General features: G+C 48.3%; 1 protein-coding gene across 3 annotated transcripts in view; it reads right to left on the reverse strand.

The window, feature by feature from the left end:
• The window catches only part of TRAFD1 (TRAF-type zinc finger domain containing 1), a 141,909-nt gene extending 134,265 nt beyond the window's left edge, over window positions 1-7,644 (reverse strand). The window contains exon 1 of one of the 3 annotated variants that reach the window (XM_063964366.1): window positions 7,459-7,644. The gene's annotated coding sequence lies outside the window, so the exon portion shown is untranslated. Of the gene's footprint in view, window positions 1-7,390; window positions 7,413-7,458 lie in introns of those variants that run through there. The other 2 variants (XM_063964365.1, XM_063964367.1) reach the window with 2 other exon arrangements.
• Window positions 7,645-25,206: the final 17,562 nt, after the last annotated feature.

A 25,206-nucleotide genomic window follows, 5' to 3' on the forward strand; every position in this document is an offset into this window, starting at 1 on the left:
AAAATGTGAATCGCTATTTAGATATGAGAGGGGTGTGTCCAAACGGAATTCTAAATTAGTGTCAAAATAAAGTTGTTTAGCACTTGTGGCTACAAGCAAAATCAGCCAGTATTTCCCCTACATGCATTTGCAGCCTTGCAAAATGGTTTGTCCAGGCACACAATGACTTGCTTTTTTTTGTTGTTGCAGTACTCCCAACTCAAAATAGTCCCTCAATATACGCACATTTAAAATCTGCCCACGCACAGTGCAACAAGTTGCAAATTGCTCCTTTACATAAATTTGCTCACAACTCTGAACGTCTACAGCGGCATGTCAAACTCGTGGTCCTCCAGCTGTTGTGAAACTACAAGTTCCAGCATGCTTTGCCAGCATACCTTCCAACAATCCGCTGGTAAAGCATGCTGGGACTTGTAGTTTCACAACAGCTGGATGACCAGGGGTTTGACATGCCTAGTCTACGGTCTCCGTTTACGCACACTTTTTCCAAACCAGGATGAACCAAGATAGAAGAGATGTGTGAGCAAAATAATACAGGGCTCTGGAACCTTGCAATCAAACCTAAGAGCTAACAGTATCTCTGGAAAGCCATGGAAGACTCACAACCACTGACACAGATAGGGATGACACCCAAGAATTAAGCAGCATAATCGGATATATGACTTGTGTAATTGTCAGCCCTATTAAAGAGACAGCTGATGTAGAGTTGAGCCCAAGTCTGCTGTAATTACACCCGCGTTTTGTGTATGTACATAAATGTGGATATATACCTGTACAGTATTATCATCATCATCATCCTTTATTTATACGGTGCCACAAGGAATCCGCAGCGCCCATTACACAGTACATAATCAAATGAGCAAACAAGAAAACCGCACTTACAGTACAAGACAATATAGGACAGGTATAGAAAACCCGGGGTTAGGTGCCATCAAAGGGAGTAAGGAGCATAAGATAGTGTAATACCCCTTTTCCGCTAAAGCACGGGTCACAGCCGTGTCGCCTGACACGGCTGCGACCCGTGCTACAGCCCCTTTTGAACAGCGCTCACCAACCCGGCATATTGCCGGGTTGGTGATGCTACTACTGACGCGGCAGGGGCGGCGCTGGGAGATCACATGATCTCCCAGCGCCGCCCTCCCTATACACTGTGAACGGGAGACGTGTCGCCTTGACATGGCACCCGTTCAGACTAGACAGCTAGCCGGGTTGAACACGTGTTCAACCCGGCTAGCTACCCGGGTAGGATTCCCGTATCTCTTGATCCGGGAATTTGCCGGGGAACCCTTTTCCACTAGGGCAAAACACGGGTAAATGCGCGCCCTCGCACATTTACCCGTGTTTCTAAGAGCTAGTGGAAAAGGGGTATAAGTAAGAAAAGGAAAGGCACATGAGGAAAGAAGTCTCTGCTCTTGCAAGCTTACAATCTAAAAGGGGAAGGGCTAACAGACCGGGGTGACACAGAAGGGGCAGACAGTGACCATAGACAAGAGGGTTAGGAGATTTGGCTGGGTTTGGTGAAGAAGTGGGTCTTGAGAGGCCATTTGAAGTTTTGTAGAGAGGTGGAGAGTCTGATAGGGAGAGGTAGAGAATGCCAGAGATAGGGAGCAGCACGTGTAAAATCTTGTAGGTAGGAGTGGGAGGAGGTAATTAGTTGGCAGGAGAGACGGCGTGCATCAGCAGAGTGAAGAAAATGACTTGTCAAATGTGAGCACACTGGGTTTATGTGCACTTATTATGGGAGCAGCCTTCAGACAGGCAGCCCTTTACAGCTCAGTGCTGTTACCCCAGTGTCCGGTATAGGTCGGGAATCACACAGTAAGGCAGTGGATTCCAAACTTTTTTGAATCACGGCACCCTAAAATATCAGAATTTTTTTCACGGCACCCCTAGGCCAAAAATTTCTTATTGAGAAATTTTGAAAGAAATATTACATTAAGTAGATCGCGTTTATATGTCATCCTTAGGGTCAGTTATATGTCATCCTTTATATGTCATCCTTAGGGTCATACTTGACCTTTAGCGTCAGGGAGCGCATAGAGCTGGCCCGGCCGGCGGCACCCTGCAGCCCTGCTACCCTGGCACGGCAACAGCAACAGGGGAGGGATCGGGCAGTGATGCCGGCGGCATACTAAACAGCGGGGAGCAAACCGCTGCATTACTCCCCATGACACCCAGCGCATGAAATCCCTGACAACAAGCATTACCCCCTGGCAACGAGCTTGACACCCAGCGCATGAAACCCCTGGCAACGAGCATGACACCCAGCACATGAAACCCCTGGCAACGAGCATGACACCCTGCACATGAAACCCCTGGCAACGAGCATGACACCCAGCGCATGAAACCCCTGGCAACGAGCATGACACCCAATCCCTGGCAATGAGCATGACACCCAGCACATGAAACCCCTGGCAACGAGCATGACACCCTGAGCATGAAAACCCTTAGCACCGTGCATGGAACCATGATCATGAAACCCATGGCAACAATCAGGTAATTTAAAAGTAATTAGAAGCCTTACTGTAGGGCTTAATGTGTAATGGGCATTGCAGTGTGTGGTATAACAGGTATTGCGGTGTGTGTCATAATGTGTCACAGACATGACGGTGTGTGGTGTACTGTATCACAGGCATTGTATGTGGCATAATGTCTTAGGGGCATTGCAGTGTGTGGTATAACGGGCATTGCGGTGTGTGTCAATGAGTCACAGGCATGACGGTGTGTGGTATACTGTATCACGAGCATTGTATGTGGTATAATATCTCAGGGGCATTGTAGTGTGTAGCATAATGTATAATGGGCATTGTGATGCATGGCGTAATGAGTCACAGGCATTACTGTGTGTGTGTCATAATGTGTCACAGGCATTATGGTATGTGGTATAGGAGTATATGCAATTCCGGGCAAATTGCAGCTTTTTTTCGCCGTTTTTAAATTCGACCGCCGAATTCCGGCCGGCGGGTACCGGAATTCGACATATTCAATAAAAAACGGATTTGACAGTCCCGCTGTCGAAAAACGGACCAATTGACGCATAAGTGCGTCCTGGATTCGACTTTTCCGACTGCGCAAAAATGGTTAAAAAACACAGAAAAAATTGCGTGGTGTCTCCCCTCCTAAGCATAACCATCCTCGGGCTCTTTGAGCCGGTCCTGGTTGTAAAAATACGGGGGGGAAATGGACAGGGGATCCCATGTATTTTTAGAACCAGCACCGGGCTCCATTAGCTGGAGAGATAATGCCACAGCCAGGGGACACTTTTATATCGGTCCCTGCGGCCCGCTGGTACCTGTAGTTCTTCTGCAAAAAAAATACCCAAATAAAAACAGGACACGCACACCTTGAAAGTAAAACTTTATTACATACATGCCGACACACACATACTTGCCTATGTTGACACGCCGACTCTGGCCACGTCTCCAAGTAGAATCCGGGGTACCTGAAAATAAAATTATACTCACCTAAATCCAGTGTGTCCTGTTCTTTTTTTTGTAATCCGTAACTTTGCGGTCAGCGGTGAGGTTACTCGCGGTTAGCCGCTGACCGCGGGTGACCTCACCGCTGACCGCAAAGTTCCCACCATTGAAGATAATGGAGAGGCTGTGCGATGCGCTGTCTGACAGCTCAGACGCGCATAGCCAATCAGGAGAATGCCACGACGTGGCGCTCCCTGATTGGCTGAAGGGACCCTCTGTGACAGGAGTCACGGGGGGTCTCAGCATTCGGGGAAAGGGGTCCCATGTGTAAACATGGGACCCCTTTCAGTTCGTGGTCCGGGTAAATGCGGTTTGTTTTTTTAGCAAGTACGTGGATTACAAAAAAAAGAACAGGACACACTGGATTTAGGTGAATATAATTTTATTTTCAGGTACCCCGGATTCTTGGAGACGTCGACAGACTTGGAGACGTGGACACAGTCGGCGTGTGAACATAGGTAAGTATGTGTGTGTCGGCATGTATGTAATAAAGTTTTACTTTCAAGGTGTGCGTGTCTTGTTTTTATTTGGGTATTTTTTTTGCAGAAGAACTACAGGTACCAGCGGGCCCGTTTTACCCCCGCATGCTGGTACTTGTGGTTCTCCAAGTACCAGCTTGCGGGGGAGGCTTGCTGGGACTTGTAGTTCTTCTGCTAAAAAAACAAACAAACAAACAATATTCTTTGATTTTACACAAGGCTATCAGCCCCCCATCCGCAGCCCATGGATGGGGACGACGACAGCCTCGGGCTTCACCCCTGGCCCTTGGGTGCCTGGAGGGGGGGACCCCTTGATTTAAGGGGTCCCCACTCCTCCAGGGTACCCCGGCCATGGGTGACTTGTTGGGGATTTAATGCCACGGCCGCAGGGACCGATATAAAAGTGTCCCCCAGCTGTGGCATTATCTCTCCAGCTAGTGGAGCCCGGTGCTGGTTCAAAAAATACGGGGGACTCCTACGCTTTTTGTCCCCCGTATTTTTTGCACCAGGACCGGACGCAGAGCCCGGTGCTGGTTCTAAAAATACGGGGGATCCCCTGTCCATTTCCCCCCCGTATTTTTACAACCAGGACCGGCTCAAAGAGCCCGAGGCTGGTTATAATTAGGAGGGGGAACCCCAAGCATTTTTTTTCTAAATTTTAACCCATTTCAACCCCTTCACACTGAAAACCATGCTCTCAATTTTAGTCAGTTAAAAAAATATATATTATTTTAAAAAATATATAAATAATAGTTGTAAATCCTAATAGACAAACCAAGTACCTAATCCCTTCTAATATAAATAGATATGCTATTAGCAATTAAAAAAACACTAAAAAAAACATGTTTTAAAATTTTTTGATTAGATTCCGCCAGCAAAGTGAGGCGGATTGAAATTAACGAAATTACTGTCGAAAAGCACTGTTGTCGAATCGACATTCTTCAATTGAATATACTTTTGTCGAAAAGCCGCAGTTTTACCATTGCAGACATGTCGAATTTGACAACTGTCGAATTTGAAAAAGTCAGTTTTTTTGTCGAAAAGTACTGTATTGCATTGTCGAATATTTTTCTTGTGTCGAAAATGCCCTGTTTTTCAACATTTGTGGCAATTCGACCGCAATTGCATATACCCCATAATGTCTCAGGGACACTGCAGTGTGTGGCATAATTTATAACAGGCATTACGGTGTGTGGCATAATGTCTAAGGGCCATTGCAGTGTGTGGCATAATGTGTAAGGGGCATTACTATAAGGAGGAATAATGACAAATAATGTAAGGGGCATGAACAAGGATAAAAAAAAAAAAAAAAAAAGATTCCTGTGGTCGCCAATGTCTCGGCGTGCAGGTTGCAAAACTGGGGTATAAGGTAGTCTTTTCCTGCAACGCCACGCCACTTTCAGCGAAGCCACACCCCTTTTTTGGCGCCCGCAAATTCTTCACTTTGCTAGTGCCAATTATGAGGAGGAGGGGGAGGGGGGGGGGGTGGCAGATAATTTTTTGGCTTGGGGAGCAAAATTTCTAGTTACACCACTGACAGACAGCATAACAAGGTTCCAGAGATACACCCTAAATAACCTTAGCCTAGGTTCCTGACTTTACATGCCACTTAGAAATGATAGGTTGGCAAATAAATATTTATTCAAACTGTATTCGAGTCCAGCACTCACTATTTGGTATCAGAGTCACAAACTCTAAGGCGAGATTCAATTGTTTTCTGCGCCAGTAGATAATGCCCAATGGAGCTATTCAATTGTTTCTCAGTACGTGCATGATCAGCTTCTGGCTCCAGCATATTATCTCGCTACCCCATGAGGTGGCGAACTAAAATGAGCTAAAAGTGACCCATTTGAGAGCCCAAACGGGACTTTTTGTGTCACGCCCAGTAGTTTAGTCTGGTGTAGCTGCTTTTCGCGGCTAAAACCGACACTTATGGGTGCAATAAAAAAATAACAAAAAGAAACCGAACAATTAAATATCACCCAGTGACCCCCCCCCCCCCCCCCCCCAAATCAGTTTAGATGGGAGTTTGGATGCGATATAACAACTGAATTCCTCCCTATATATTTCTTAGGGTGTCAACCAAAACTCAAATGGAGCTCAAACACAAAATACCTGTGACACTACCGCTGTAGTCACGCAATACAGAACCCAGTTGGAAACAGGTTTTTATAGAAACTCCCTGTGGTTGCCTTTCCTGTTTGTTGGCATTTGCAGATTAAGAAACAAAACTACAAGTAAAGCGGCATCTTTAGAATAGAAAAACAGAAGTGAGATAATAATTGTTTGGTGACAAAAAACTTTTTAATAATTTTATCATTTACATTACAAAATAAAACACATGCCACTTCCTGCACATGGATTTTTCTTGCTAATCTTGTATTACTGCTGCCACGCTATCCGGTCTCTAGGTCGACCACTATTGGTCAACAGTAACTAGGTTGTCAGGGTCTCTAGGTCAACATGCGTTTTTCACAATTTTTTTTATTTTTTCATACTTAACGATCCATGTGGACTACAATTGGGAATTGTAACCTGTGCCGAGCGCAGCAAGGCACCTTGCCCGAAGTTTGCTTGCCATGCGAGGGGACACAGTACACTAATTGGGGTTCCCGGTCACTGTTCGGAGAAAACGAAACCACATTATTTTTAAACTCATGTCGACCTAGAAACCCGTTCGACCAATACTGGTCAACCTAGACACTGTCGACCTAAGTGTGGTCAACCTTCCATACCACACCCGCTGCCACAATTACACACTGCATACTTGAAATACGTGAGCATCACAGTTGAAGCCATAGAAGTGACTGTATGCCACACCATTGTATTACAGGCCCACTTCAACAAGTGAATAGGCAATATATAAAGATAGTGCTTTATCGCTGCTTACACTCAGTCAGCAGGATACAGTATCTAAACCTTTTTAGGATTCCTTGGGTATAATCTTATAACTAGTGGCACATACAGGAATAAAGTGAATTTCGGAACTGCTTAAAATAAGCATTTGAAGACTTGCCCATAGCAAGGCAGCAGTTGGGAATCCTGCAGACACATGCACTGAGCAGTTACCTGCTTTCTGTGAACAGCACCATTGTCTATTTATGTTAAACAGGGAAATGCATATCAGCAGCAGCACAGGGGCGGGCACTGAGCGCCCAAACCTGTCACCTGTTGCTGTGGAGAAGGAAGCTGCGCGGGTGACGTGAGTCACAGGGATGACACAGGGGAAATGCAGCCAGCAACAGCCCATAGCTGTGGAGGAATAGAAGTCCCAGCATGCCCTACGAAGCATGCTGGGACCTATAGTCCGGCAACATCCGATGAGCCGCGGACTTGATTCTAGCATCTACCGGCAGCCTATGCCTGCGTTGGATACCAATCCGGTGCTGCCCTGCTAGTGACCCCGGGCACCAGGAGACCCCATAAGATTACCGAGCACAGAGGACCGTACCGTCCGGACACCTATTGGTGGATAATTACGTTCACCCCCTTCCTCTTACCGGTCACGGCGCACAGTGCTCACCTGTCAACAAGGGAAACACCGCCGCCCGCAGCCACTGAGAAGACACCAATGCAGCCTGCCTGCTGCAGCCACTTCCTACAGCCCGCCGCCCTGCCACTGCCATTGGCCGACGGACTTGTCAGTCACTATAAAACCTTCCACCCGGCTCTCGGCATTCGATTGGCCAGGCCTACTTTTGTATTTAACCCTGTAGTTGCCATGTGTTAGTGGATTTTTTGGGATTTTCCTTGTATAATAAAAAGATCACTACTCTGAGTCGGATGTACGAAGTGGTCTAGTTCCGGACAGGTCCTTGCAGACTTCCACTCGTCGTCTGTCAGCTGGTCCCGACCCACTTCTGCGCATGCAGGGGGCCAGTTAATCTGTGGGGTTGGGATGGAAATCCCGGCAGTTACAAAGCTGACAGCACATACTGTAATACCCCTTTTACACCGCCAGCTAGTAACACGGGTTATTGCGCATGAACGTGCGTAACCCATGTTGCTGGCTGGAGTGAAAGGGTTGAGTTGGAATAGTCCGGGTCGAGTGACCCGGTGTTCCAACTCGGGAAGTTTGCGGGGATGAACATGTGTTCAACCCGGCAAACTGTGCAGTGTAAACGGTAGCCGGGTCACATCCGTTTTTACGCTCTATGTGCGGGCGGCTCTTGGAGATCATGTGATCTCCAAGCGCCACCCCCGTCACGTCACCTACCCGGCAATATGGTGGTTGACGCGGGTCGCAGCCGGGTAGCTCCCGTGTCGGGGCTCCCGGCTGTGACCCGCTATACTTGGTCTAAATGCGGTATAACTGTACCTCCCAACCCTCTCCAGGAGGGACAAAATGCTCTGCTCCTGGATTTTCCTCTTAATTTATTATTGCCGGCACCTGTTTTGAACAGGTGACTGGATAAGAAAGGTGTTTCACCACAGGTGATGACATTCATAAATTAAGAGAGAAGTCCAGAAGCAGATTTTTCTGTCCCTCCTGGAGAGGGTCATGTTGGGAGGTATGCAGCGTGCCGATGGTCAAAATTAATTTTTAATACATTTTTAACCCTAACCATAACTGTGCGCTCCTACAGTCTAACCCAGGGGTGGGGAACCTTTGGCCCTCCAGCGGTTGTGGAACTACACATACCAGCATGCTTTACTACAGTTTTGCTGTTTGGCCATGCTAAAACTGTTGCAGGGCATGCTGGGATGTGTAGTTCAACAACAACTGGAGGACCGAAGGTTCCCCATCCCTGGTCTAACCCTTACCTCCCCAGGGCTGTATTATCCATTAGGCTGAAGCCTAGGGCCCCGCAGGGACTATCAATTTTTTTTATGAGGCACTGTTACCTGCATCCATAAGCAGAACTACCATTGGTTCAGATGCATTGCACCAGGGCCCCTGAGCACTAAGGGGCCCACTGCTGCCCAGACCAGCAATGAGTTATCCTTTGGCCCACCTGCAGACCATTTTGAGCAATTCTGAATAAATGGCCCAGTGCAGAGAGCAGGGTGGGCCACTCTGCTTGAGGGTGGCAGGGCAGACCTTGTGTGTGCTGGACTGATAGAGGAGTCCTGCCACCTATCAATGCTGATGATCACAGCCACTTACTGCCTCTTATTAACAGACAGCTATACAATTTTTTCTGATTCTCTGCTGTCTGTGAATTAAAGGCTGCCCATAACCGGTGTAACTGGCACTGTCAGAGTCTGCCTGACCGAGTGCCAAGCTGAAGAAAACACAAGGGGTGGGGGCCCTGTCACAGAGCAAATGCCGACGTGTTCCTGCCCCTGCCAAGGTACATGCTACCTGTTCTCCGAACTGTGCAAGACATTGTACTTGTACCCCTGTTACCCACTGCCTCCCCCTGCATTCTGCTGTCCCCTCTCTGCCTCCCCTTGCCTTTCGTTGTCACTCTGCTTTAATCTGTCACCCTTTGTCTCTCATAGTCACCCACTAGTGTATTGTGACCTCAGATTGGGGAAGGAGGAGGGGGCCCAAATTATATATTTGCACCTGGGCCCACCACTTGCAAGTTCCGCTACTGTCTGCCCCCCCTATCCGTTTGATAGACAGTGTCTAGTTAGACACCATATATTAGACAGACATTAGGTCGACAGGGTCAAAAGGTCGACAGGGTCAAAAGGTCGACATGAAAATGGTCGACATAAAAAAGATAGACAATATTTTTTTTTAATGTAACATGTTTTTGGATTATTTCATACTTTCTCTATCCATGTCGGCATAGAGTTGGTTATAAACCTTGTGGCGAGCGCAACGAGCCACCGTGCACGAAGCGTGGCGAGCGTATGCCGTTCTACAATTCGGGGTCCCAGATGACAAAACTATCCACACAAACCACAAAAATGCAAAAAACATGGTGTCTACCTTTTTTCATGTCGACCTTTTGACCTGTCGACCTTTTCCATGTCGACCTAATGTCTGTCTAACATATGGTGTCTATCTATTGACTGACTAACTAGACAATATCTATCTTTCATACCGGAACCCTGCACCCTAGGGCTCCAATGCTGAAAGACACATTGCATTGTGCACTATAACAAGGCACACTCATAGTCAATTGAGGTTTGTTTTGAGATAATGGGAGGAGGGGGGAGGGACTGTGTCAGCAGACTTTATTTCAACTGGGTATCAGTGTCCATGTGAATGCTGAAAGTGTAAATGATGGCATAAGCTCTGCTTCCCGAACATCAGCTGTAGTGAGCAGTGACGTTCGGTGAGGTAAATGGCCCAGGAGGCATTTGCTAGTACCAGAGCCAGATTAACACACAATTTATGAGCCAAAGGGTTCATGTGGGCATTATACACAGGTACAGCAGTATATATCGCTGGAAAATTGGTGAGATTTGATCAAAGATGTGTGTACAAGGTAGGCCTGCCATAGACTTTTTACTCCAGAGTTTTGACTTAAAAAAGGAGATTTATGGTAAGACTTACCATTGTTAAATCACTGCGAGGTACACTGGTTTCCACAGGGAATAACATCGGGGTGTAGAGTTTGATCTTGATCCGAGGCACCAACAGGCTTAAGCTTTGACTGTTCCCAGGATGCACTGCACCGCCTCCTCTATAGCCCCGCCTCCAGGTACTGGAGCTCAGTTTTGTTAACCAGTCCAATGCAGTAGCAGGTAACAGAGACGGTAGATGTTAATCACATAGACCCACATTCTCACGACAAGAGAAGGGACTAGCGGCTAATGCCATACAAACCCAAAGAAGCTAAGTGCGTCAGGGTGGGCGCCCTGTTGAAACTAGTGTACCTCGCAGAAAGAGATTTAACAATGGTAAGTCTTACATAAATCTCCTTTTCTGCAGCAGGGTACACTGATATTCCACAGGGAATAATACCGGGGATGTCCTAAAGCAGTTCCTCATGGGAGGGGACGCACTGTAGCGGGCACAAGAACCCGGCGTCCAAAGGAAGCATCCTGGGAGGCGTAAGTATCAAAGCCATAGAACTTGATGAACGTGTTCACTGAGTACCACGTAGCCGCCTTGCACAATTGTTCAGTGGGCGGGCCGCCGAAGAAGGTCCAACAGACCGAGTAGAATGGGCCTTGATAACAGCAGGAGCTGGGAGTCCAGCCTGCGCATAAGCTTGTGCAATCACCATTCTAATCCATCTGGTCAAAATTTGCTTATACACAGGCCAGCCACGTTTGTGAAAACCAAAAAGTACAAAAAGAGTATCGGACCTCCGGAGAGAGGCAGTCCTCTCCACATAAATACGGAGAGCCCGTACCACATCCAAAGACCGCTTTTTGGAGGGCAAACCAGAAGAGATAAAAGCCGGAACCACAATCTCTTGGTTAAGGTGAAAAGATGACACCACCTTAGGCAAATAACCAGGGCGAGTTCGGAGAACCGCCCTGTCACGTGAAAAATCAGAAAGGGTGCACGACAGCACAAAGCTCCTAAGTCCGACACCCTCCTAGCAGAGGCAATGGCCAGCAGAAACACAACCTTAAGCGAAAGATATTTAAGGTCCACAGACTCAAAAGGTTCACATGGAGAATCTTATAGGGCATTCAAGACAACAGACAGATCCCATGGAGCCACAGGAGGGACATATGGAGGCTGGATCCGAAAAATGCCTTGAGTGAAAGTATGAACGTCAGGAATAGACGCAATTTTTCCCTGAAACCACACCGACAACGCAGAAATATGATGTCACAACTGAGGGTTTAGGTTGACGGGAGGAAGCCTCAGTTGTAGGGGCTGGAATGAAGTTAAACTTAGATGGTTTAATCAGACCCCTGGACATGTAAGTGTGGAAGGAAACCCGAAGGTGTGACCATGACAAGCAGGTTAAAAGTCAAATGAAAGTTTATTAAACAGACTCTGTATAATCACAACAGTGTTCACAGTCAGTATTAGCAGTGGCAGATAATACAGTTCCTGGATCACTAAACCATAAAAGGTATCACAGGGCACTGGTAGATTGCAGAACAGGTGTTATAGTCCTTTGGTAGAATAACCTTACCAGGCCAGGCTGTAGTAGTGGTGATAACCGAGGAACATGCCAGTAGGTGTATGAGATGATGCTGGTAACTGGAATGCACTGTAGGAGTCACTGGACGGAACCAGCCAGATGGTGGAGACACAGAGTTAAAACTGAAAGATGCTAGGGTGCGTGGAAACAGATGAAATGAAGAGTGGTTACCGGTGGTAGTGGATACTGCTGGTAAGTAGAAATCCGCTGGGAGAACACCGGCTCTTTAAGGAGGCTGAATTCTGTTGGAAGCAGGTTGCTGGAAACAGATGGGTTAATAGCTGAAAGCTTGGAAGCTGGAAGCAAACGAAGTAATAGCTGAAAGCTGAATCAGTCACAGAGGATTGCAAAGTCAGGCTGCACCGCAGGATGGAAAGCAGGTGCGGGTCTCTTTGTGGATGCTGGAGACAGGAGCTGGAACCTGGAGAAACAAGCCACAGGAGAGAGAGACTGGAACAAGGTATGACATTCAAAGCACTGACATCTATCTGGCCCAGACACAGGATACTTATACCTGCTGCTATGCAGGCATTGGCTGGGCAATTATGCAGATTCCAGCAACGGTGGATTGGAGGAATTGGAGCATGTGATCAAATCCAACATGGCTGCGCCCATGCTGGAACCTGGAGGGAAAACTGGTTTGAAATGAAATGTGGTAAAATAATAATAATGGCGGCGCCGGCCGCGGAGGACAGGAGACGCCAGATGACAATTATATGCTGAGACACTTGGAGGGCAGCAGAGGCCGCGGCAGGCATGATACATGATTCTGAGAACCTGCAGCAATAACACAGTAACGGCGGCGGAGGCCGCGGAGGATGGGAGACGCCATGTTGGATTCAAACATGGCGCCGCTGTGGTAGTGTCTCAGAATGACAGGAGGGATGTGCAGAGTGTTGACACAGATGAGATCCGGATTTGGAACGCTGGGCCAGTCTCAGAAGACACCTAAACGGCAGGTAATGGCGTCCAGATACCCGGATCGTGACAGCACCCCCCCCTTTAGGAGTGGCCCCAGGACACTTCATAGGCTTTAAAGGAAACTTTGAGTGGAAATTTCGGATCAAGGCAGGAGCATGGACGTCTGAGGCATTGGTCCAAGAGCGTTCTTCAGGACCATAGCCCTTCCAGTCAATGAGATACTGTAGCTGACCGTAACGGAAACGTGAGTCCAAAATCTTGGCCACCTCGTACTCGACTCCCCGTTGAGTCTGAACTTTGGGAGCTGGAGGAAATGCGGAATGAAACCGATTTAGGATCAGCGGTTTCAACAAGGAAACATGAAATGTCCTGGGTATTTTCAAGAAGGGTGGTAACTGTAATCTGTAGGCAACAGGATTGATGACTTGTTCAATCTTGAAGGGACCGATGTAGCGAGGTGCAAATTTCATGCTGGGAACTCTCAACCTCAAATTCTTCGTGGACAACCACACACGATCACCCACCTTGAGAGCAGGAACCGCTCTACGCTTCCTATCGGCAAACTTCTTATACCTGGATGAGGCTTTAAGCAGGGCTGCGCGGATGTTCCTCCAGTTATTTGAAAACTGACGCAAGGTGACATCCACTGCTGGAACAGAAGTTGCGGGAAGCGGTTGGAATTCTGGGACTTTAGGGTGGAATCCATAATTAATGAAGAATGGTGTAGAAGAAGATGAGGAATGGTATTGATTTTTGTGGCTGAACTCGGCCCAAGGAAGGAGTTGAACCCAGTCATCTTGAGAGGAAGACACATATATACGGAGGAAGGCCTCCAAGTCCTGATTCACCCTCTCGGTTTGACCATTGGTCTGAGGATGGTAAGCCGTGGAAAACTTTAACTTGACTTGGAGGGCTTGACACAAACTTCGCCAAAATTTGGCTACAAATTGTACTCCACGATCCGAGATGATCTCTTCAGGAAGACCGTGAAGTCGGAAGATCTCTTGTATAAATACTTGAGCCAACTTGGAAGCTGACGGAAGACCGGTGAGAGGGATGAAATGTGCCATCTTGGTGAACCGGTCAACTACCAACCAGATGGTATTAAACTTGTTGCAGATAGGTAGATCGTAAACAAAGTCCATCGACAAATGGATCCATGGTCGACGGGGAACAGATAATGGAACCAGTTGCCCCGCAGGCGACTGGCGGGAGACTTTGTGTTGGGCACACTTTGGGCAGGAGGCAATAAATTCCATAACGTCCTTCTTCAGAGTTGGCCACCAGTAGGACCTAGAAATAAATTCAAGGGTTTTCTGAATGCCTGTATGTCCAGCAAAACGGGAAGCATGGGCCCAATGCATGAGCTTCTTCCTTAGAACTGGCTTAACAAAACTTTTCCCTGGTGGAGGCGTAGAGTCCATCCCTACCGTGGAGAATGCCAACGGATTAATAATAGGATGCTTGTCTGCAGACTCGGACTCATTTTCTTGCTCCCATGAGCGGGAAAGGGCATCGGCCTTACGATTCTGAGAACCCAGACAGAACTGGAGTTTAAAGTCAAACCTAGAGAAGAAAAGTGCCCATCTGGCCTGACGAGGATTCAGACATTGTGCGCCTTTGAGATATAAAAGATTTTTGTGGTCGGTAAGTATGGTGATTGAGTGGGAAGCTCCCTCCAACAGGTATCTCCACTCCTCCAGAGCGAGCTTGATGGCCAGCAACTCCTGATCGCCAATGGCATAGTTGCGCTCAGCTGGGGAGAACTTCCGGGAGAAGAAACTGCAAGGATGTAGATGTCCATCTTTGGCCCTCTGGGATAACACTGCTCCTACTCCAACGGAGGAGGCATCTACCTCTAAGATAAAAGGAGAGTCGGTGTCGGGCTGTTTCAGAACTGGTGCAGAGATGAACCGTTGCTTCAGAAGGTTAAAGGCCTGTGTAGCTTCCTCGGACCACTTGGACGGATTAGCATCTTTCTTGGTTAATGCAGTGATAGGCGCCACAATGGTGGAAAAGTCTCGTATAAATTTTCTATAATAATTGGCGAACCCTAAGAACCTCTGGACCCCTTTGAGGGTTAAGGGTATAGGCCAATTCTGGATTGCTTGGAGTTTCTCAGGATCCATCTCTAGTCCGGAACCGGACACAATGTAACCTAGAAACGGAATGGTTTTAACTTCAAACACACACTTCTCCAATTTACAATAGAGGTGATTGACACGGAGACGGGAAAGAACCTCTTTTACCCAGAAACGATGATCTTCGAGATTATTAGCAAAGATGAGGATGTCATCTAGATAAACCACGACATGGCGGTACAAGATGTCCCTGAAGATCTCATTCACGAAGTGCTGGAAGACTGCTGGAGCGTTGCTCAATCCGAAGGGCATGACGAGGTACTCATAATGTCCGTCACGGGTGTTAAAGGCGGTCTCCCACTCGTCACCCTCACGGATTCGGATGAGAATGTAGGCACCCCTCAAGTCCAGCTTTGTGAAAATGGTTGCACCACTAACTCTATCAAAGAGCTCGGTAATCAGGGGTAAAGGGTATCGGTTCTTGACGGTAATGTCGTTCAGACCTCTGTAGTCGATGCACGGACGCAGACCACCGTCTTTCTTCTTAACGAAGAAGAAGCCTGCGCCGGCTGGAGAAGAAGATGGTCGGATGAAACCCTTCGCCAGGTTCTCTTTGATGTACTCTTCCATGGAGTGTGTCTCAGGCAGAGACAACGGATAAGTTCGGCCTCGCGGTGGAACCTTCCCTGGAATGAGGTCGATTGGGCAGTCCCATTCTCTATGAGGAGGAAGGATATCAGCAGAGGCTTTACTGAACACGTCCGTGAAGTCTTGATAAGGAGGAGGCGGAACATCAGATGACCTGGGGAAGGAAGAACAAACAGGAAGAACTTTGGCTAAACAAGTCTCAGCATAGGAGGAACCCCATGCCAGTATTTGCGTAGTCGTTCAGTCAATCGATGGGTTGTGGAGACGGAGCCATGGAAGGCCTAAAACCACTGGATGTGTGGCTCTTGGAATCACTAGAAAAGAAATATACTCAGAATGAAGAACTCCCACTCTCAGACGAACTGGAAGAGTCCTTAAGGAAATGACTGCGTCAAAAATCTTGCTGCCATCCACGGCAGTCAAAGAGATGGACGAGGACAGTCTCTCGGTGGGTAGGGACCACCGTTTAACATAAGCTTCGGTTATGAAATTCCCAGCTGCTCCGGAATCAAGGAGGGCAATGACGTTCCTGTAACGTTGAGCAATTTGGAGCGACACTGGGAGGTTACAATCATGAGTAGATGGAGAGGAGATCATTACTCCTAGCCGGCCCTCTCCTTGGCGAGCTAGGATCTGGAGTCCCGAACGTTTGGGACAGGCGTTGATAGTGTGCGACGGAGCTGCACAGTAGAGACATAGAGACTCGGAGAGGCGTCTTCGGCGCTCAACGGGAGATAGACGGGAACGACCAATTTGCATAGGCTCATCCTTGGATGGAGATGGTTGACGAGGAGGAGGAGCAGAAGATTTAGGAACGGATGATCTTCCTCGCTCGGTTGCTCTCTCTCTGAACCGTAGATCAACCTTCGTGCATAGTGAAATTAGCTCATCCAACTTAGAAGGCAAGTCTCTGGTAGCTAACTCGTCTTTAATGCGTTCTGACAAGCCATGCCAGAATGCAGCATACAGGGCCTCGTCGTTCCAGGCCAGTTCAGATGCCAGGATTTTGAACTGTATAAGATACTGTCCCACAGTACGTGTTCCCTGGCGTAGACGGAGAATCTCAGATGAAGCAGAGGAAACCCGGCCCGGCTCGTCGAAGATGCGCCTGAATGATGCTACAAAGTCAGTATAGGAGGACAGCAGGGGATCAGACTTCTCCCATAACGGTGATGCCCAATCAAGGGCTGAACCACTGAGGAGAGAAATAATATAAGCAACTTTGGTATGGTCACTGGGGAAGTTGCCAGATTGAAGCTCAAAATGGATTTCGCATTGGTTGAGAAATCCCCTGCAGAACCTTGGAGATCCGTCAAATTTTGCTGGCGTTGGAAGATGGAGACGTGGTATGGAAATGGGCAAGGTGGGTGGGCAAGGACAGCTGGAGTCACTGTGGTGGACGCACCAGACGTGCCAGGTCCACGGAGGGTCGTCTGAATCCCATCCAGCCGAGTAGAGAGATCCTGGAGACAGCGGATGATGTGACCTTGTGCAGCCTCCTGATGTTCGAGTCTGGCTGCCAGTTCTTGCATAGGTCTAGCCGCTTGATCCTGGTCTCCGGCTGGATTCATATGGTCAGTGCTTACTGTCACAACTGAGGGTTTAGGCTGACGGGAGGAAGCCTCAGTTGTAGGGGCTGGAATGAAGTTAAACTTAGATGGTTTAATCAGACCCCTGGACATGTAAGTGTGGAAGGAAACCCGAAGGTGTGACCATGACAAGCAGGTTAAAAGTCAAATGAAAGTTTATTAAACAGACTCCGTATAATCACAACAGTGTTCACAGTCAGTATTAGCAGTGGCAGATAATACAGTTCCTGGATCACTAAACCATAAAAGGTATCACAGCGCACTGGTAGATTGCAGAACAGGTGTTATAGTCCTTTGGTAGAATAACTTTACCAGGCCAGGCTGTAGTAGTGGAGATAACCGAGGAACATGCCAGTAGGTGTATGAGATGATGCTGGTAACTGGAATGCACTGTAGGAGTCACTGGACGGAACCAGCCAGATGGTGGAGACACGGAGTTAAAACTGAAAGATGCTAGGGTGCGTGGAAACAGATGAAATGAAGAGTGGTTACCGGTGGTAGTGGATACTGCTGGTAAGTAGAAATCCGCTGGGAGAACACCGGCTCTTTAAGGAGGCTGAATTCTGTTGGAAGCAGGTTGCTGGAAACAGATGGGATAATAGCTGAAAGCTTGGAAGCAAACGAAGTAATAGCTGAAAGCTGAATCAGTCACAGAGGATTGCAAAGTCAGGCTGCACCGCAGGATGGAAAGCTGGTGCGGGTCTCTTTGTGGATGCTGGAGACAGGAGCTGGAACCTGGAGAAACAAGCCACAGGAGAGAGAGACTGGAACAAGGTATGACATTCAAAGCACTGACATCTATCTGGCCCAGACACAGGATACTTATACCTGCTGCTATGCAGGCATTGGCTGGGCAATTATGCAGATTCCAGCAACGGTGGATTGGAGGAATTGGAGCATGTGATCAAATCCAACATGGCTGCGCCCATGCTGGAACCTGGAGGGAAAACTGGTTTGAAATGAAATGTGCTAACATAATAATAATGGCGGCGCCGGCCGCGGAGGACAGGAGACGCCAGATGACAATTATATGCTGAGACACTTGGAGGGCAGCAGAGGCCGCGGCAGGCATGATACATGATTCTGAGAACCTGCAGCAATAACACAGTAACGGCGGCGGAGGCCGCGGAGGATGGGAGACGCCATGTTGGATTCAAACATGGCGCCGCTGTGGTAGTGTCTCAGAATGACAGGAGGGATGTGCAGAGTGTTGACACAGATGAGATCCGGATTTGGAACGCTGGGCCAGTCTCAGAAGACACCTAAACGGCAGGTAATGGCGTCCAGATACCCGGATCGTGACAGCACCCCCCCCTTTAGGAGTGGCCCCAGGACACTTCATAGGCTTTAAAGGAAACTTTGAGTGGAAATTTCGGATCAAGGCAGGAGCATGGACGTCTGAGGCATTGGTCCAAGAGCGTTCTTCAGGACCATAGCCCTTCCAGTCAATGAGATACTGTAGCTGACCGTAACGGAAACGTGAGTCCAAAATCTTGGCCACCTCGTACTCGACTCCCCGTTGAGTCTGAACTTTGGGAGCTGGAGGAAATGCGGAATGAAACCGATTTAGGATCAGCGGTTTCAACAAGGAAACATGAAATGTCCTGGGTATTTTCAAGAAGGGTGGTAACTGTAATCTGTAGGCAACAGGATTGATGACTTGTTCAATCTTGAAGGGACCGATGTAGCGAGGTGCAAATTTCATGCTGGGAACTCTCAACCTCAAATTCTTCGTGGACAACCACACACGATCACCCACCTTGAGAGCAGGAACCGCTCTACGCTTCCTATCGGCAAACTTCTTATACCTGGATGAGGCTTTAAGCAGGGCTGCGCGGATGTTCCTCCAGTTATTTGAAAACTGACGCAAGGTGACATCCACTGCTGGAACAGAAGTTGCGGGAAGCGGTTGGAATTCTGGGACTTTAGGGTGGAATCCATAATTAATGAAGAATGGTGTAGAAGAAGATGAGGAATGGTATTGATTTTTGTGGCTGAACTCGGCCCAAGGAAGGAGTTGAACCCAGTCATCTTGAGAGGAAGACACATATATACGGAGGAAGGCCTCCAAGTCCTGATTCACCCTCTCGGTTTGACCATTGGTCTGAGGATGGTAAGCCGTGGAAAACTTTAACTTGACTTGGAGGGCTTGACACAAACTTCGCCAAAATTTGGCTACAAATTGTACTCCACGATCCGAGATGATCTCTTCAGGAAGACCGTGAAGTCGGAAGATCTCTTGTATAAATACTTGAGCCAACTTGGAAGCTGACGGAAGACCGGTGAGAGGGATGAAATGTGCCATCTTGGTGAACCGGTCAACTACCAACCAGATGGTATTAAACTTGTTGCAGATAGGTAGATCGTAAACAAAGTCCATCGACAAATGGATCCATGGTCGACGGGGAACAGATAATGGAACCAGTTGCCCCGCAGGCGACTGGCGGGAGACTTTGTGTTGGGCACACTTTGGGCAGGAGGCAATAAATTCCATAACGTCCTTCTTCAGAGTTGGCCACCAGTAGGACCTAGAAATAAATTCAAGGGTTTTCTGAATGCCTGTATGTCCAGCAAAACGGGAAGCATGGGCCCAATGCATGAGCTTCTTCCTTAGAACTGGCTTAACAAAACTTTTCCCTGGTGGAGGCGTAGAGTCCATCCCTACCGTGGAGAATGCCAACGGATTAATAATAGGATGCTTGTCTGCAGACTCGGACTCATTTTCTTGCTCCCATGAGCGGGAAAGGGCATCGGCCTTACGATTCTGAGAACCCAGACAGAACTGGAGTTTAAAGTCAAACCTAGAGAAGAAAAGTGCCCATCTGGCCTGACGAGGATTCAGACATTGTGCGCCTTTGAGATATAAAAGATTTTTGTGGTCGGTAAGTATGGTGATTGAGTGGGAAGCTCCCTCCAACAGGTATCTCCACTCCTCCAGAGCGAGCTTGATGGCCAGCAACTCCTGATCGCCAATGGCATAGTTGCGCTCAGCTGGGGAGAACTTCCGGGAGAAGAAACTGCAAGGATGTAGATGTCCATCTTTGGCCCTCTGGGATAACACTGCTCCTACTCCAACGGAGGAGGCATCTACCTCTAAGATAAAAGGAGAGTCGGTGTCGGGCTGTTTCAGAACTGGTGCAGAGATGAACCGTTGCTTCAGAAGGTTAAAGGCCTGTGTAGCTTCCTCGGACCACTTGGACGGATTAGCATCTTTCTTGGTTAATGCAGTGATAGGCGCCACAATGGTGGAAAAGTCTCGTATAAATTTTCTATAATAATTGGCGAACCCTAAGAACCTCTGGACCCCTTTGAGGGTTAAGGGTATAGGCCAATTCTGGATTGCTTGGAGTTTCTCAGGATCCATCTCTAGTCCGGAACCGGACACAATGTAACCTAGAAACGGAATGGTTTTAACTTCAAACACACACTTCTCCAATTTACAATAGAGGTGATTGACACGGAGACGGGAAAGAACCTCTTTTACCCAGAAACGATGATCTTCGAGATTATTAGCAAAGATGAGGATGTCATCTAGATAAACCACGACATGGCGGTACAAGATGTCCCTGAAGATCTCATTCACGAAGTGCTGGAAGACTGCTGGAGCGTTGCTCAATCCGAAGGGCATGACGAGGTACTCATAATGTCCGTCACGGGTGTTAAAGGCGGTCTCCCACTCGTCACCCTCACGGATTCGGATGAGATTGTAGGCACCCCTCAAGTCCAGCTTTGTGAAAATGGTTGCACCACTAACTCTATCAAAGAGCTCGGTAATCAGGGGTAAAGGGTATCGGTTCTTGACGGTAATGTCGTTCAGACCTCTGTAGTCGATGCACGGACGCAGACCACCGTCTTTCTTCTTAACGAAGAAGAAGCCTGCGCCGGCTGGAGAAGAAGATGGTCGGATGAAACCCTTCGCCAGGTTCTCTTTGATGTACTCTTCCATGGAGTGTGTCTCAGGCAGAGACAACGGATAAGTTCGGCCTCGCGGTGGAACCTTCCCTGGAATGAGGTCGATTGGGCAGTCCCATTCTCTATGAGGAGGAAGGATATCAGCAGAGGCTTTACTGAACACGTCCGTGAAGTCTTGATAAGGAGGAGGCGGAACATCAGATGACCTGGGGAAGGAAGAACAAACAGGAAGAACTTTGGCTAAACAAGTCTCAGCATAGGAGGAACCCCATGCCAGTATTTGCGTAGTCGTTCAGTCAATCGATGGGTTGTGGAGACGGAGCCATGGAAGGCCTAAAACCACTGGATGTGTGGCTCTTGGAATCACTAGAAAAGAAATATACTCAGAATGAAGAACTCCCACTCTCAGACGAACTGGAAGAGTCCTTAAGGAAATGACTGCGTCAAAAATCTTGCTGCCATCCACGGCAGTCAAAGAGATGGACGAGGACAGTCTCTCGGTGGGTAGGGACCACCGTTTAACATAAGCTTCGGTTATGAAATTCCCAGCTGCTCCGGAATCAAGGAGGGCAATGACGTTCCTGTAACGTTGAGCAATTTGGAGCGACACTGGGAGGTTACAATCATGAGTAGATGGAGAGGAGATCATTACTCCTAGCCGGCCCTCTCCTTGGCGAGCTAGGATCTGGAGTCCCGAACGTTTGGGACAGGCGTTGATAGTGTGCGACGGAGCTGCACAGTAGAGACATAGAGACTCGGAGAGGCGTCTTCGGCGCTCAACGGGAGATAGACGGGAACGACCAATTTGCATAGGCTCATCCTTGGATGGAGATGGTTGACGAGGAGGAGGAGCAGAAGATTTAGGAACGGATGATCTTCCTCGCTCGGTTGCTCTCTCTCTGAACCGTAGATCAACCTTCGTGCATAGTGAAATTAGCTCATCCAACTTAGAAGGCAAGTCTCTGGTAGCTAACTCGTCTTTAATGCGTTCTGACAAGCCATGCCAGAATGCAGCATACAGGGCCTCGTCGTTCCAGGCCAGTTCAGATGCCAGGATTTTGAACTGTATAAGATACTGTCCCACAGTACGTGTTCCCTGGCGTAGACGGAGAATCTCAGATGAAGCAGAGGAAACCCGGCCCGGCTCGTCGAAGATGCGCCTGAATGATGCTACAAAGTCAGTATAGGAGGACAGCAGGGGATCAGACTTCTCCCATAACGGTGATGCCCAATCAAGGGCTGAACCACTGAGGAGAGAAATAATATAAGCAACTTTGGTATGGTCACTGGGGAAGTTGCCAGATTGAAGCTCAAAATGGATTTCGCATTGGTTGAGAAATCCCCTGCAGAACCTTGGAGATCCGTCAAATTTTGCTGGCGTTGGAAGATGGAGACGTGGTATGGAAATGGGCAAGGTGGGTGGGCAAGGACAGCTGGAGTCACTGTGGTGGACGCACCAGACGTGCCAGGTCCACGGAGGGTCGTCTGAATCCCATCCAGCCGAGTAGAGAGATCCTGGAGACAGCGGATGATGTGACCTTGTGCAGCCTCCTGATGTTCGAGTCTGGCTGCCAGTTCTTGCATAGGTCTAGCCGCTTGATCCTGGTCTCCGGCTGGATTCATATGGTCAGTGCTTACTGTCACAACTGAGGGTTTAGGCTGACGGGAGGAAGCCTCAGTTGTAGGGGCTGGAATGAAGTTAAACTTAGATGGTTTAATCAGACCCCTGGACATGTAAGTGTGGAAGGAAACCCGAAGGTGTGACCATGACAAGCAGGTTAAAAGTCAAATGAAAGTTTATTAAACAGACTCCGTATAATCACAACAGTGTTCACAGTCAGTATTAGCAGTGGCAGATAATACAGTTCCTGGATCACTAAACCATAAAAGGTATCACAGCGCACTGGTAGATTGCAGAACAGGTGTTATAGTCCTTTGGTAGAATAACTTTACCAGGCCAGGCTGTAGTAGTGGAGATAACCGAGGAACATGCCAGTAGGTGTATGAGATGATGCTGGTAACTGGAATGCACTGTAGGAGTCACTGGACGGAACCAGCCAGATGGTGGAGACACGGAGTTAAAACTGAAAGATGCTAGGGTGCGTGGAAACAGATGAAATGAAGAGTGGTTACCGGTGGTAGTGGATACTGCTGGTAAGTAGAAATCCGCTGGGAGAACACCGGCTCTTTAAGGAGGCTGAATTCTGTTGGAAGCAGGTTGCTGGAAACAGATGGGATAATAGCTGAAAGCTTGGAAGCAAACGAAGTAATAGCTGAAAGCTGAATCAGTCACAGAGGATTGCAAAGTCAGGCTGCACCGCAGGATGGAAAGCTGGTGCGGGTCTCTTTGTGGATGCTGGAGACAGGAGCTGGAACCTGGAGAAACAAGCCACAGGAGAGAGAGACTGGAACAAGGTATGACATTCAAAGCACTGACATCTATCTGGCCCAGACACAGGATACTTATACCTGCTGCTATGCAGGCATTGGCTGGGCAATTATGCAGATTCCAGCAACGGTAGATTGGAGGAATTGGAGCATGTGATCAAATCCAACATGGCTGCGCCCATGCTGGAACCTGGAGGGAAAACTGGTTTGAAATGAAATGTGCTAACATAATAATAATGGCGGCGCCGGCCGCGGAGGACAGGAGACGCCAGATGACAATTATATGCTGAGACACTTGGAGGGCAGCAGAGGCCGCGGCAGGCATGATACATGATTCTGAGAACCTGCAGCAATAACACAGTAACGGCGGCGGAGGCCGCGGAGGATGGGAGACGCCATGTTGGATTCAAACATGGCGCCGCTGTGGTAGTGTCTCAGAATGACAGGAGGGATGTGCAGAGTGTTGACACAGATGAGATCCGGATTTGGAACGCTGGGCCAGTCTCAGAAGACACCTAAACGGCAGGTAATGGCGTCCAGATACCCGGATCGTGACAGCACCCCCCCCTTTAGGAGTGGCCCCAGGACACTTCATAGGCTTTAAAGGAAACTTTGAGTGGAAATTTCGGATCAAGGCAGGAGCATGGACGTCTGAGGCATTGGTCCAAGAGCGTTCTTCAGGACCATAGCCCTTCCAGTCAATGAGATACTGTAGCTGACCGTAACGGAAACGTGAGTCCAAAATCTTGGCCACCTCGTACTCGACTCCCCGTTGAGTCTGAACTTTGGGAGCTGGAGGAAATGCGGAATGAAACCGATTTAGGATCAGCGGTTTCAACAAGGAAACATGAAATGTCCTGGGTATTTTCAAGAAGGGTGGTAACTGTAATCTGTAGGCAACAGGATTGATGACTTGTTCAATCTTGAAGGGACCGATGTAGCGAGGTGCAAATTTCATGCTGGGAACTCTCAACCTCAAATTCTTCGTGGACAACCACACACGATCACCCACCTTGAGAGCAGGAACCGCTCTACGCTTCCTATCGGCAAACTTCTTATACCTGGATGAGGCTTTAAGCAGGGCTGCGCGGATGTTCCTCCAGTTATTTGAAAACTGACGCAAGGTGACATCCACTGCTGGAACAGAAGTTGCGGGAAGCGGTTGGAATTCTGGGACTTTAGGGTGGAATCCATAATTAATGAAGAATGGTGTAGAAGAAGATGAGGAATGGTATTGATTTTTGTGGCTGAACTCGGCCCAAGGAAGGAGTTGAACCCAGTCATCTTGAGAGGAAGACACATATATACGGAGGAAGGCCTCCAAGTCCTGATTCACCCTCTCGGTTTGACCATTGGTCTGAGGATGGTAAGCCGTGGAAAACTTTAACTTGACTTGGAGGGCTTGACACAAACTTCGCCAAAATTTGGCTACAAATTGTACTCCACGATCCGAGATGATCTCTTCAGGAAGACCGTGAAGTCGGAAGATCTCTTGTATAAATACTTGAGCCAACTTGGAAGCTGACGGAAGACCGGTGAGAGGGATGAAATGTGCCATCTTGGTGAACCGGTCAACTACCAACCAGATGGTATTAAACTTGTTGCAGATAGGTAGATCGTAAACAAAGTCCATCGACAAATGGATCCATGGTCGACGGGGAACAGATAATGGAACCAGTTGCCCCGCAGGCGACTGGCGG

This window comes from Pseudophryne corroboree, chromosome 1 (genome assembly GCF_028390025.1).
Source record: "Pseudophryne corroboree isolate aPseCor3 chromosome 1, aPseCor3.hap2, whole genome shotgun sequence".
Lineage (NCBI taxonomy): Eukaryota > Metazoa > Chordata > Amphibia > Anura > Myobatrachidae > Pseudophryne > Pseudophryne corroboree.